Source organism: Galeopterus variegatus, unplaced genomic scaffold (assembly GCF_000696425.1).
Source record: "Galeopterus variegatus unplaced genomic scaffold, G_variegatus-3.0.2 Scaffold7162, whole genome shotgun sequence".
In the NCBI taxonomy this organism is placed as follows: Eukaryota; Metazoa; Chordata; class Mammalia; order Dermoptera; family Cynocephalidae; genus Galeopterus; species Galeopterus variegatus.
This window is the reverse complement of record NW_007733273.1, coordinates 69777-83456: the sequence shown is the minus strand read 5'-3', so window position 1 is coordinate 83456 and position 13680 is coordinate 69777. Positions and strand designations below refer to the sequence as shown.

Here is a 13680-nt window from a genome sequence, read left to right as displayed (position 1 = left end):
TGTTCATGTACCAAACATGTGCTAAGTGGCATCATCTGCCTTCATCATTGTCACTAATTATCTCAGCAGCCAGATTCTTTTGTCCCAAATACCTGCAACCTCTCCCCTGCTAGAGGTTGGGTATCAAGTTCTGCCTCTGGGCTCTATTTCTACTCCTACTTCCACTAAGCAGTGGTGACGGTATTGACAGAAACGTCTTGCCTATTCCCCACCTGCTGAGCAGAGCCAATGAGATGGGCTCAGAAACTGCTCCTGAGAACCTGCACTCAGCATTCAATCTCTTTAGGCTTTCAGTCCTTTAAAAGCTCTACCACCTCCTGCCAACAGTGATCCTGTTATACCCAGTGCTTTGCAAGGTTGTACAGGGTTCAGGAGATTCCACTGGCTGTGGTGTCATGACCTGAGGTGGCCAGGCAGGCTTGGCTGTCTGGTATGCCTCAGAACCAGTTGCATGGACAGCCCCCTTGAATTGACCCTCAGGGAGGATTGGGGAGGGGGAGAATGGGAAGGACAGACAGAATAGAGTGATGCAGGGTCCACCCACCAAGTCCCTGGGATGCAGAGACACCTGTTCCCACTGTAGTCTCACACTGGGACCCTCACCCTCAAACATGAAGGTGTCAATCTCTGCTCTTATGTCCTCATCTGACAACTCCTTCCCATCTTCATCCTGGAAAGAAGACAATAACCCCCTAATCACACTAGCTCTGTGGGATTCTTAGTCTAACATGAGATAATTTCTGAAGATCTATCATCTGTCCAGAAACCCAAGCCCACCCTGCACTCGTACATCTCGTTGTCACCATCATCATCAAAGCCACTCCACAACAGGCTTTCTCCCTGGCTTCTGTGCCTTCTGTTTTGCTTGTGGTGGTTGAAATCAATGATACAAGAATATTTTCATGTTTCTGCATGATGAAGCTGTTGCAGGAAAAAGTTACTGGCAACCTGGATTACAGGATGACCAAATAGCAATGTGCCTTGAAGGCTATAATTAGGTATTGCCCCAAGGGTATTTGTTCATATTCTAGGGTGGTAAATCCAGACAGTCTCGCCTCTCCTGGAGGCATTTGGGTTGTAAAGCAGATGCTGCCACCTTCTTGGAGAGAATTTGTTTGTAATCCAAGCCAAAGTGTTTTCTCTCTCTGTCTCTCTCCCCTGGAGGCAGAAGAGACCCAAGTGCCATCTGTTCTATACACGCTCGTCTCAGAATGTGGGGTCACTTTTCTAGGGTGCAAAGTCTGCTACACATACCAGTAAAAACATTGGGTTGACTTCAAAGGGATGTGGAAATGAAAAGCTGGAGCTGAAATCCTGGTCTAGCTGTTGTTATTATCGTGAGTAATAAATGGGCTGTTCTGAGTCTGGGATTGATGCACCTGTCAGCATAGATATAGACATTAAGAAAGAGACAGACAATGACATAGACATAGACATAGATATCCATACTAATGTGGGTATGTACATATAGATTAAAACATGGCAGACTAATTTATTTATTTGCATATAGACTAAAATCTCAGGCTCTTCACACTTTCAGGCATAGCAGTCTCTGATAGCTACATTCCACAGAGTCATCTCTAAAACCTCTCTCTGCTCTGTCCCTCCCTTCTATCAGTAATTTCAATGGCTCCCCAGTGACCTCTGAATCGAGTCCAAGTTCCTTTGTCTGACATGTGACATCAAGGAACATTGTACCTCTTGAATTCTGATCCCAGAGAAGTAAACCTTGCTCAGCAGGAGCATATCAACGAAGTCCAAAGTCTTGGATCTCACCTTGGCCTTGAGGAAGTCATCAACACCCTGATGAGGGAGGGCACGGTGCTGCTCCCAGATGATGGCATCTGTGAACTCATGTACTAGGCGGCAGGCCATGTGGAAGTGCTGCCCATGTCAGGTGAGATACTACAGGAGGTCCATGTACATGAGGGGCTGCTGACTCCTTTTTTTCACAAGGGCACTGAGCTCCAAGATGGCAGCAATATACTCACTGGGCTTCCTGCAGGATGAGGACATAAAGGAGGCAACAATGTAACACACCTAAGTCTGAGAAGCAACTTCCACCAGCAGCTGAGAGCAACCTCCCATCAGGAAACAGTATCCAGAAACACATGGCCCCACAGATAGGCAGTGGTGATGAGCCATGAGACCTGACTCTCCAAACTCTCTTCTCTTCCCCTCTCCATGAGCTGCCTCCATGCCCCAGGCACCCAAACCATTGCTTAGACCTCATACTTCTCTCCTTTCTCTACCTACTATCCTGTCCTTCTCCTTCTCCTTCACAAAACTGTCCACAGTTCATGTCCATGGCCCAGCCCCCTCCATAGCCTCCTTGTGTCCAATGTCAACTCCATCTAGTGCCCACATGATGTCAGTCCTCCTGAGAGTGCAGCTCTGACCATGTCCATCTGTTGGAGACCTGCTCCAAACAAGTTGTGGGTACCCGAAAAAGGGATGAGGAGGGTTAGTGAAAATAAAAAACACAGACAGAGACCTCAGTGCATCAGTATGCATGTTCTCTCTCTGCGGGCTGTCAGCGTGTTGCAGCTGGAGCACAGTAGAGCATGAGACAATGCCTTTTATTTAGATTTTTCTCTGCAGGGGGGTTTTGGGGTACTATTTTTATTGTATCAGCAAGCTTCAATCAATGGTCCATAAAGCAGGGAGGAAACTTTTTTAGAGGTCAGCATGTCTTAGGTGATCAACTCGTGCTTCTTCCTGGAATCAGGTTTATCAGATGCAAATCATCCCTTCATTGTCTTGAAGTTATCTTGTGACCTTTCTCTGTAGGAAACTGTGGTTAAGATTCACCCTGTTAACAGGGTGGGAGCCGAATGTAAAAGAACAGTGGATACTTGATTATCACGCACATTTTAAGGTTATGCATTTGCTATGGCCCTGTTATCTTGATCTAAATGTTAAAGTGTCCTTGTGCATAGCACCATCTTTCACCAAACCAGTTACACTCTTATATTTCTAAGATCTAATTAATAATTTTACAGCATATATTTTTATCCCAACACCTGATTCTTAATGATTTATTTAAAACTGGATATCACCAAGTAAAGAGGGTTCTACAGTTTTGTTCCCATATACTTAATTTGTCCCAATCATATAATTTCTTTTTAATGCCAACCATTCTCTTGCCATTAATATAACCTCCAGTAAATGATGTTTGCCAACTTACATTAGGCTGCAGCTCATATTTAGTCATGAGCGGTGCTTTTGGAACATATGTTGGTGTCGTCAATTTATCATAAGGGGATAATTTTAAATTGTCCAATTTACTCGGATCCTCTGTGGGAATGTTTAGTTCAATGACTGCATAATTATTTCTGTTATTTTTATACTCTTTTAGGAATTTAGAGAACTGCCACGCTAACCAAAATATCGAAAGAGAAGGCAAAAGCCACAAAGCCGAGGCAGGCAGTCCTTCTGGTTGCAGCAAGTGCTCATAGCTGCGGCCTTGCCAACAGCTCTCCCTCCGGCGGCCTTGCCGGCTCAGAGAGGGCAGCCCATGCTGACTCCTTTAGGACCCTGCCGTGGCGTGGACCATGCCATCCATCATCTGCTCACATACCTTCCGTGGCTCCCTGGAAGCATCTTGATAATGTTTATATCCCTTTGCCTGGCTTTTCAACTGCCTTAAGGTCCAGAGTGTGTCTACATCTACACCCCATTTCCACTGTCTGGTGCCCATGCTCTGCTCATCCTAGACTTCTTGTCTTTACTCAAAACTTTGTATCTACCTGGAAGGACCACTGTTTCCTTCTCCCCTTCCCTTTCCTCAGAGCACAGCTATCACACACCTCCCCCAGGAAGGCCCTTCTTGTTGCCCTGGTCAGTTGACCTTCCTGGCCCACTCCCTTGGGTTTATGACTCAAGTTCCCAGGCCTAGAGAAAAGACTCACTCCTGACAATTGCTGTTGAAGCTGAAGATGCATTTCTGTAGACTGTCCACAGTCAAGAGGCTGACATGTCCAGATGGGTGATGCCCATCAAGGCCAGGTGCTGCCACTTAGACTGATCAGAGGAGATAACAGAACTAGAGCCCAGCACTGGCTCCCTTGAATCTCTCCCCAACCCCAGATTACATGGTGTAACTTATTGCACCTTTGTGAGTAATGCATTGTGCTATGAGATTAAGACAGCTACAGTGTCACTAGGAAATAGGAATTTTTCAGTTCCATTATAATCTTATGGACCACCATTGTACATGAGGTTCATCGTTGACTAAAACATCATTATGCAGCACATGATATATTTCTATGTGGGGATAGGTAGTCTTCCATGGGTGTTGAGCATCCTTGCTGGGTATGCCAAGATCACGAGGCCCTGAAATTCTTAATCCAGGCCATTTCTCAGAGTTGTGTTTGGAGAGTACAACCTGGAGGGACAAGTTAGTGTCTCCCCCTAGACAAATATCAGCTTGTTTCTGCTTGCTGTAAAAGCAGTTTCTCTAAGCTTATGTTCATCCCTTCAAATGCAACCTACTATGCGAGCAGGCATCGATCAAAGCCCACCTGATTCATCCCCATGGGATGTGTATGGCTTAGAGAAAGAATGCAAACCAAAAAGAAGCACATGCTCCTTGCCGTGCCCTCAGTAATTGTGGAAGTAGAGATAACCCCCAACCTTTTTGGTAAACAATACCAGATACTTAGGACCTTCCATTACCAGGTGCTTAAGACCTTCTGTCGCCAGAAGATTAGGACTTTCCGCTGTCAGGGGGAAGGGACTTTCCAAAGAGCCCAAAGTTCACCCTGTCGCAGGAAGGGAGTATGCTCACCTGATTGCAGGAACAGCATGACACCTTATCTTTGGACACCAAGGGAGGAAAGACGGAGGGAGGGGGTGGACCATTGGTCAATACCTCAGTCTTTCCTTTGCCCGCCAAAAGCTAAAAGCCCAATGGTTTTCAAAATTGCTTAAAGTGGCCAATAAATGGCATACAACCCAGCCTGTTACCAAAGCCTGCCTACCAAACTGTATAAAAGATGCTTGAGTTAAGAGCTCGGGGCCGCTCCTGTCCTGAAAACGGGGCGACCTCCAGCATGCCGGAAATAAAAACCTCTTGCTTGTGCATCGATCTCTGTGCCTCCTGGTCTTTGCGAGATGAGCCTTCCCATCAAGTTAAGATTCGTACTTTTGGGCCGGTCTTACATAATAAACTGCCCTTTGTCTCTGATCCAGGAGTCTCGTGTCTTCTGGCCAAATCCATGAAAGAGCAACAAGCTAGCTGATCAGCTTGCAAATAAGAAAAAATCCTAGGTACTTCACAAATCCCTTATCTTCGATTCTTCACTTCTCACACATTGCCAAGTGTGTTTTTTCAGCAACTTCCATTAAGAGATGGTGCTGTTTTACCCTGCCCCCCAAGATGGAACCTGTTTTAATTCCCCCCTGACCCCACCCCCCACTTTGACTGTGTGCTGGACTTCTGGCTTTCTTTGGCCAATACAATGTGGTGAGAATGATGAGATACTAACTCTAAGAAACCTAAACCTCCAGAAGCACTGCAGCCTGCCCTCACTCCCTGGGACCCTGTCTCTGCTATGTAAGGAAGCCTGGATGACTTCTGGAGAAAGACAATCACAGGGAGGAAAGTCCAGTGGTCCCAGCCGAGGACATCCCAGATCAGCCTGAAGCTGGCCAAGCTCCAAACATGTCAGAGACCTGATCCAGGGTCAGAAAAGCTGCCTACCTGACCCACAGCTGACCATACACCATGAGGGACCCCATCCATGTCCAGAAGAACCAGACACTGAACCATAGACTTGTTAACAGTCACAAACACTTATCATTTTAAATGAATGAGTTCTGAAGTGCTTTGCTACTCGGTAATAGGTACTACACAACCTTCATCATTATCATCACAATGTTACCCAATGCCAAGGCTTCTGTGAGGAAAACCTAGAAACTAATGACTTCTGAGAGCTACTATGTACTGGGAACATGACAATTACATCCTCTTGATCAACCTGAATAGTGGGGATCATTATCTCTATTTAATAGCTGAGCACACGAGCCTCAGAGAGGAAGCTCAATGACCCTGAAGCCACCCAGCAGCGAAAATAATTACAGACTGATATGTCTGAGGCCCCTCCCGCTTCCCAAGGCTCCAGCTGGGACCCTGGGTTCATGTGACTCCTGTGCATAATGTTCATGCTGTGGTTGAAAATATTCACATAGGGCTTCAGGATGTTGAAGTGGAAGGCGGGTGTCAGCATGAGGTGGTGGTGGCTCCACTTGTCACCAGCACTCAGCAGCAGCCCATCCCCTAGTGGGGCAGCCATGGCAGTGGACAAAGGCATCACCTTCCCCTTGTCCTCCAAGGTTGTCCCCAATAACCCCTTCACGTGCAGTTACTCACCCAGCCAGGGTTTCAAGAAGCTGTAGAAATTCATATCCTTGGGTGTGATGGTAGCTGACAGGGGAAAGGACCATCAGGGACCATAGAGAGGGGAAGAGGAGAGACTTTGGGTGTTGGGTGGAGGCTCCCAGCCAGGGGTCTGCACAATCCCCCTCCATAGGAGGGAAGCCCAGCATAGGAGGGAAGGGGCCGAGGGCAGAGCAAGGAGAGAGGAGAGAGCATAAAAACAGGAACCAAACAAGGCTGCAGCAGCACAGTACAGTAAAGGCACGCCCTAACAGAGCACAACACGCCCAAGCATGCTTTTACAGGGACATAGGACACCCCATGTACCCCAGAACTCTGTAGCATCTCCTGATATAGATCTGGGACATCTGACATGGCCCCAATATGTGTTAACATGTCCCTACATTGTTACAACACACAACAAGCCCTGAGATGACAATATGCTCTGACATGATCCCGAGATGCTGACATCAGTGTGCCCCACAGATGGGTCCCAGACAGGATTTAGATATAATCTCATTAATGACCCAAACATGGTGCAGCTATGATCCAAATGTACCCTAAGACCTGCCTCAGACAAAACTCAAATAAAGTCTGTGACATTTCACAAAGGGACCCTGGATCCCAGACCTCAAACAAGCTGTAAACGTGGTCCAGATGTGACAAGCAGAAGAAAAAGACAATCTCAGATAGCATCTCACACAGGAACCAGACAGACCACAATACACTGCAAATGCCCTTGGCCACAGCTGAGCCCTACACATGACCATCTCCATATGATCCCAGGGGTAAACGTATACTAGCCATAACCAGGTATTGCATATTCTGGGTGTAAACAGATATAACATACACGAGGTGTAACCAGGACCCGGGTGTAAAAGTAAACGTGACAACAGAGTGAAGGGAACAGACTTGATGTAGGTGGGGTCAAAGATGCAGATGAACACGTGCCAGGGCCCCACCCCCAATCAGCACACATCCCCAAAGGTCCTCCCTAGTCCCTATGTGTACAGGAGACCCTCCTCCCAGCTCCGAATCTACACAAGAACAAAGAGGACCCAATTCACCTGCCTCTAGGCTTCCAGAGAGAAGGACCTTCAGGGCAGAGACCCAGATCCAAGCCCTGGGATTTGCACCCAGCAGTTCTGCACCCTGCTTGTGCCAAGCATCCTCCTGGGCTCCCTCCCCACATCCTCTATAAATAACTATCCAGGTGCCTCAGTTACAGGGACAGAAATGATCTTCCCCTATTTAGACCCCAAACACCATGTTCACCTGGGGTCTATTCCTTCCCATTTTCCTGACAAAGAGACTGAGGCTCTCAACAATGAGGTCACTTGCCCACAGTCTCCCAGATACTAAGCGTAATGCCTGACACCCAAGCCCAGGTCTTTCTGAATCCAGGGCCTGAGTTCTTAGCCATTAAACAGCTATTTGCCCACATGCAAGCCAAGAGTGGGCAATCAGAGTCACCATGGTTGAATGAGGAATTGATCCTGGACAATAAAAGTAAATCATGGGCTAATTATGGGAACTCTGGTGGAAAGGTGAGCTTTCTCATAAAAAGTGGTTTCTGGGACTTTTATTGACACCAGGAGGAAAGGGTGACACATGAAATGTGAAACCGAGAGAGGAATACTGGTTCCTGATGGCATTGAGACATAGATGCAGCCGTGCCTGCCATAAAAACTGGGTTTGGGGACTTTTATTGACACCAGGAGGAAAGGGTGACACATGAAAGGTGAAACCGAGAGAGGAATACTGGTTCCTGATGGCATTGAGACATAGATGCAGCCGTGCCTGAAAGCCACGCTCTCTGGACTTCACAGTCAACAGATTCCCTTTCTTTGTTTAGACCACACAAGATTAAGGTTCCACCACTCACAACTGAAAGAGTCCCCGACAGCCAGGGAGAGCCAGGGACCTGCTGAGTCACCCATCAGGTAAGGGTAGGAACCACGGTCCCTTGGGAGGCTGGTCCTTCCCTTGCTCTGCTTGGCCTGTCCGAGGATGAGAAGGGCCGGGGAAGGGAGCCAGGCTGGGGTGGGGACTTCTGTTGGAGATTCTTGGGGCCTGGAAGAAGGGTACAATGATCGTATGATGGACAAGTCACAAGATGGAGTGGAAAAGACTGACCCACCAGAGCTGGTTGTTATGGAAACAGCAGCCCAGATCCTCCACCATCCACCATCTCTCCTCATTGCTCTAGGCCTGGGGATGGATAAGGCTGACACCAGGCCTGTAAGGGGACCTCGGATGCTCTCAATGCCCTGGTATCATCCTGCCCTTTGTTTTAAATATTTCTACTCATATTTTCAAGACCCAGTTCTAGCAACTCCTCCTCCAGGAAGCCTTCCATCATGCCCCACCACAAACCTTAGTCTCTACTGGACTGTCACAACCCATCTCCCTCTGGCTTATTCCTGACCAGAGGAATGAAGTTGAGGATGTCTGTCCAGATCCATCTCCTCAATACTGGGGCTTCTTTCAGGATAGGGCCTTGGATTGAGGTGTCTGGAGTCTTCAGTGGTGTCTAGAACACCAGGGCTGTAGTGGGTGGAGTCACTGGGAGGGGGCTGGTGAATACGTGAAAGAAAGAGGAAGATGGCTAAGGAAGAAGGAAGGAGGAGCCATGGTCCTGCAGGGACTGCACAGAAGCTTGGGGATAAGGGGTCTGGAAGCTCTCGAATGTGCCATGGCACCCACAGCCATAAGCTCCATCCTAGCTACCTGAGGTGTTGATGAGAATCCGGATAAACTCAGGATGGCACAGAGTGATGATTGGGAAGAAAGGACCCATCCATAACTGAAAACCCTGGGGGTAGGTGGCCACCAGCTGAGTCATGTCCCTCATGCCCTGCTCCGTGAGAGTGACCTGCAACCAAGACAGGGTGGTCACCTCCTGTGATGGTTCATTGTATGTATCAACTTGACTGGGCTAAGAGATGCCCAGATAGCTCGGGAAACATTATTTCTGGCTGTGTCTGTGAGAGTGTTTCAGCAGAGATTAGCATTTGAATCCGTAGACTGGGTAAGGAAGATCCATCCTCCCCAGTGGAGTTGGGCATCACCCAATCCCTTGAGGGACCACACAGAACAAAAAGGAAGAGGAAGGGTGAATTTTCTCTCTCTCTGGAGCTGGGACATCCATCTTCTCCTGTCCTAGGACAGCAGAATGCCAGGCTCTGGAGCATTCAGACTTTGAGACTTATACCAGCATTCCCAATATTCAAAGGCCTGTGGTCTCAAAATAAATTAAACCACTGTTCTCTGGTTCTCAGCTTGCAGATGGAATACCATGGGACTTCTCGGCCTCCATAATCACTTGAGCTAATTGCCATAATAAATTTCTTCTTTCGTCTCTCTCATATGTGTGTGTGTGTGTATATATATATGTGTGTGTGTGTGTGAATATGTGTGTGTGTGTATATATGTGTGTGTGTGTGAATATATCATATATATTATATGAGAGTACTTCAAAACTTCCTGGAAAGATTCATATTATGTTTAAAAATTATTTTTCCATAAAATTTTTACAATACCCTCAGATATATATTGATATGAGTACACACACACACACTCACACACACACCCTGTTGGTTCTGTTTCTCTGGAGAAACCTAACACACCTCTCCAGAAGGGGCCATAGCAGGTTGCCCCCTGTAGCCTCCAGAATAGGCACAGCCTCTGCAGGGAACATGGGTCTGGATTCTGCATGGATGCAGGAGATCTCCATTTCCTCCTGCTCCTTCCTTCTCAGGGTAATATCCAAGTGCCGAGCTGCATCCCAGAGCAAATAAGGAAGATGTGCTGTCTGCCCACAGAGAGGCCCACCTTGGCTCGAGAGAATGGATTTTCTCATGCTCGAGTAGTTCCAGCCTGCAGGCAACTACACAGGGGAATTTTGGGCAGCAGTGTGGCCTCAGGACTTGTCCCTGAGGCTGGTGCCCACATCCTGTCATGTCCTGGCTGGTCCACTTGACCTCAAGTTCCTGTCATGGAAAAGGTCTCTATATCAGAGACCTTCCAGCCTTGGGAGACCTCAGGGAGCAGAGGTGAACTCTGACTGTCCATCAGGACATGGATGCTACCTATGGGCACCTTCTGCCTGCCAGGTTCTGTGCATAGGGCATCCAATGCACATTCTCACTGATCCTGTGCACACACCCATCAGTCATGTCTTTTTCTGATAAGAGCATGTCTAAGTCAGAGGTCAGGGTGTGGAAGGGGAGGGCATCGAGAAAGGTCTCTGAATGGGGAGTTGAATAGCCACCTTTTATCAGCCTGTGTAACAGGATCCATGGTACAGCTCAGAGGGGAAGACCAAGGGAAAAGGAAGGTACCCAAAAAAAGGGGGAAAGCGGGACACACTGCTCACACCTCTCTTCTGGGCCTCATGTGTCTGCTGTCCTGGACCACAGAGCACCATCTGATTCCCAGACCTCTGAGCCTATTCCAAGCTACTGAGAGAGTCTGTCCACCCTGACACTTCGGACCCATCCTGCTGCCACACTCACCAGGCCCACGTGACCTGAGAACCAGTTCAGTTTTGGGGGCTGTGGGAAACATCGCAGGCGGCGACAGTTGTCATAGAAGGTATAGGTCCAGGCCAGGATGCGGGCCAGGAGCCAAGAGGTCCCAAGCAGCAGTGGAAGTAGCCACAGGGAGGTTGACACTGGCCCCAGGCCCAGCCAGGACAGGCTCAGCTGCAGCATCCTGCAGGCAGGTGGGACAGAGGTGAGGTCCTGAGTGAGGCCAAGGCAGGGCCATGGTAGCTCCAGGGACAGTGGAGAGGGGCAGAGAATGTGGGTGCTGGGGGCAGGGAAGGGAGAGCTCAGAGATGGGTCAAAAAGGTCTGAGAACAGGGAGGGAGACCCAGGGAGATCCAGAGGAGAAGGCAGAGTGAGCTCGGAGGGGAGGGGAGAGAGAGAGAGAGAGAGAGAGAGAGAGAGAGGGAGACAGAGGCTGATTAGAGTTCAGAAAGGTACAGCCTGAATCATTGGAAGTTGCCAGAGGCTCTGTTACCTGAAACCCAGCAATCTTCAGGGCCAGCTTGGTCTCTGGAGCCCCTCCAGGTTTTAAGCAGTGCCCCTCCCATCCCATACCAGCATCCTCCGGCCCCATGACCCCCAAACCAGCACCTTCTGACAGGAGCAGCTTGTCTCGCACAACCTCTTCTCCCTTTGTCCTGAAAGGTCTTTCTTCCCTGGGCAGGGCCAGCCAGTCCCAGAACACCTGGCTGCATCCTCCTGCCTGGGCAGCCAGCCAAAACATGGGATGGGACCAGCAGGTGCAGAAGAGCTTGGGGTGACACAACATAGGCATTGGACCGTTTGGAATCAGCACTTCCCATGTGTGGTGGGGGGTGGGATGGGAGAGGTCAAAGGCAACTCTGAACTCCAAAGTTTACAGCTGCTCCTGCCCTTCCAAGGCTAGGGTGCAGCTGGTAAAAGCACGAAACTGAGAGTTCAGGCAGCAGGTGAGCAGGGCCAGCCCGTTCTTGCCCAGAACACCTCCCAAGCTCCTCTCCAAGCATGGGCCAGGAAAACATCATGCACCATTCCTCGGTGCAGAATTAGGAGGTTCCAAGAAGGAGGCTTTTGGGCCCCAGATGCAGAGCCTGAGAGGAGTTCTGGTTCTAGTTCTCTCTTAAGCAGAACCCAGGGCAAGGCCCAGGTTAAGACCTAACTTCTCAGAGTAATAAAAATAAGCCCAGCCTCGCTGGGGATTACCTGGGTCAGATTCTGGGAATAACGAGCCGAGTGGGAAGAGCAAACTGGAGGCTGGACTCAGCATCAGAGGTCAGAGGACAGAAGGGTGGTGTGGGGAGTAAGGCTGAGAGGGGCTGTGAGCAGATGGGGTCCAGGGAGGGGAGGGCAGAGCCAGGGGACCCTAAGTGGAGTCTTCCTTCTGCCCTGTCCTTGCTCTGTGTATAGGCAATGCCGGCCCTCTCAGAGATCAGTCTTCCCATCTGGGAAATGGGATGTTCACATAAAGGGGGCACATCTTGTCTAGATACTGTCCCAAATTTCCTTGTGGGGTGCCCTTAGGCCCTCTAAAGTCTCCCCATATCAGGCTCCAAGATGTGAGTTTGAAGTTTGCAGCTTCCAAGAGAATTGGTATAGACATTCCTCCTGCACCTGACAGAGTGTTGGCAAGATGCCCCAACTCTTATTCCCCCATGCACATGCCTTCCAGCCCTGCCTGATCCAGGTTCTGGTACTGGAGGATCCTGGAGCCCTCAGCAACTTGGGGTGCACTGCCCCAGTTCCTCCTCCTCCCCTGCTGCGATGGATCCACCTGCTGGCAGGTGCAGTTGATGGAGCTGCTGAATTCCTGGCCTGGGAGGCCTAAGGACAAGTAAACTGGTTTGGGAGGCAGAAGCCTAGAGGAAAACTGGAAAAACTCAGAGGGCACACAGCAGATAGGATCACCTACTAGCGACTGTTACCCAGTGATACTAACTGATATTCTTCCTTCCTCTTCTCCTCCTCCTCCTCGTCTTCTCTCTCTCTCTCTCTCTCTCCCTCCCTCCCTCCCTCCCTCCCTCCCTCTCTCTCTCTCTCTCTGTCTCTCATCTCAGTTTATTGAGTGCTGATTATGTACAAAAACTAGTCCACCCACCATTGACCACCCCAAGCCCCAGAAAGGAGACTCAGTTGATGGACCCTTGGGAACTGCTGAGTCCTAAAAACAGGCCACTTTTTCAATGCCACCCCTGCTCAGCCCTGCCCAAATTGTAAATTTGTGAGCAAACTAAAGTTGTTCATCATTTTAATCAACTAAGTTTCCTAGTGGTTTGTTGTACAATAATAGGTAACTGGAACAGATGCTTTTCCAAACAAGTCTGAAATCCTCAAAAAACTGGTTGTGTGTGCTGAATGCTGCCTGCAGTGAATTTGTAGATTAATTTAGGGATCTTTAAATTTTATTTTCCATGTTTGTGTTTGTGATTCATGAGAACTCTTTCACAACAACTGATTTCAAACTTTAATAGGAACATTTTCTCCTAGGGATGCACTATCATTTCCAATCTCTCTACAAAATAGTGAGAAGCCCAGCTCCTGGTTAAAAACCTATATGGGGTCCATCCGGCCTGACCACAGACAATTACAGAGGCTTTCCAGCACAGGCCTCAGGAGGGAAGCTGCCCTCCCCACACCAGCCTCGGTGCATAATCAATGCACTGCAGTGTCCTAGGAGACTTGCCGTCGCAGACTCAGGCGCCCTGTCCAGCCAGGGTCTCACACACGTCTGCATTTCTAGCCCAGGCACCTCCGACCAAAGGTCTCTGTACTGGG

At 48.9% G+C, this 13680-nt stretch overlaps 1 pseudogene; it reads right to left on the bottom strand.

Moving 5' to 3' along the window:
* Positions 1 to 266: 266 nt before the first annotated feature.
* Positions 267 to 11094, bottom strand: LOC103607138 (annotated as a pseudogene).
* Positions 11095 to 13680: the final 2586 nt, after the last annotated feature.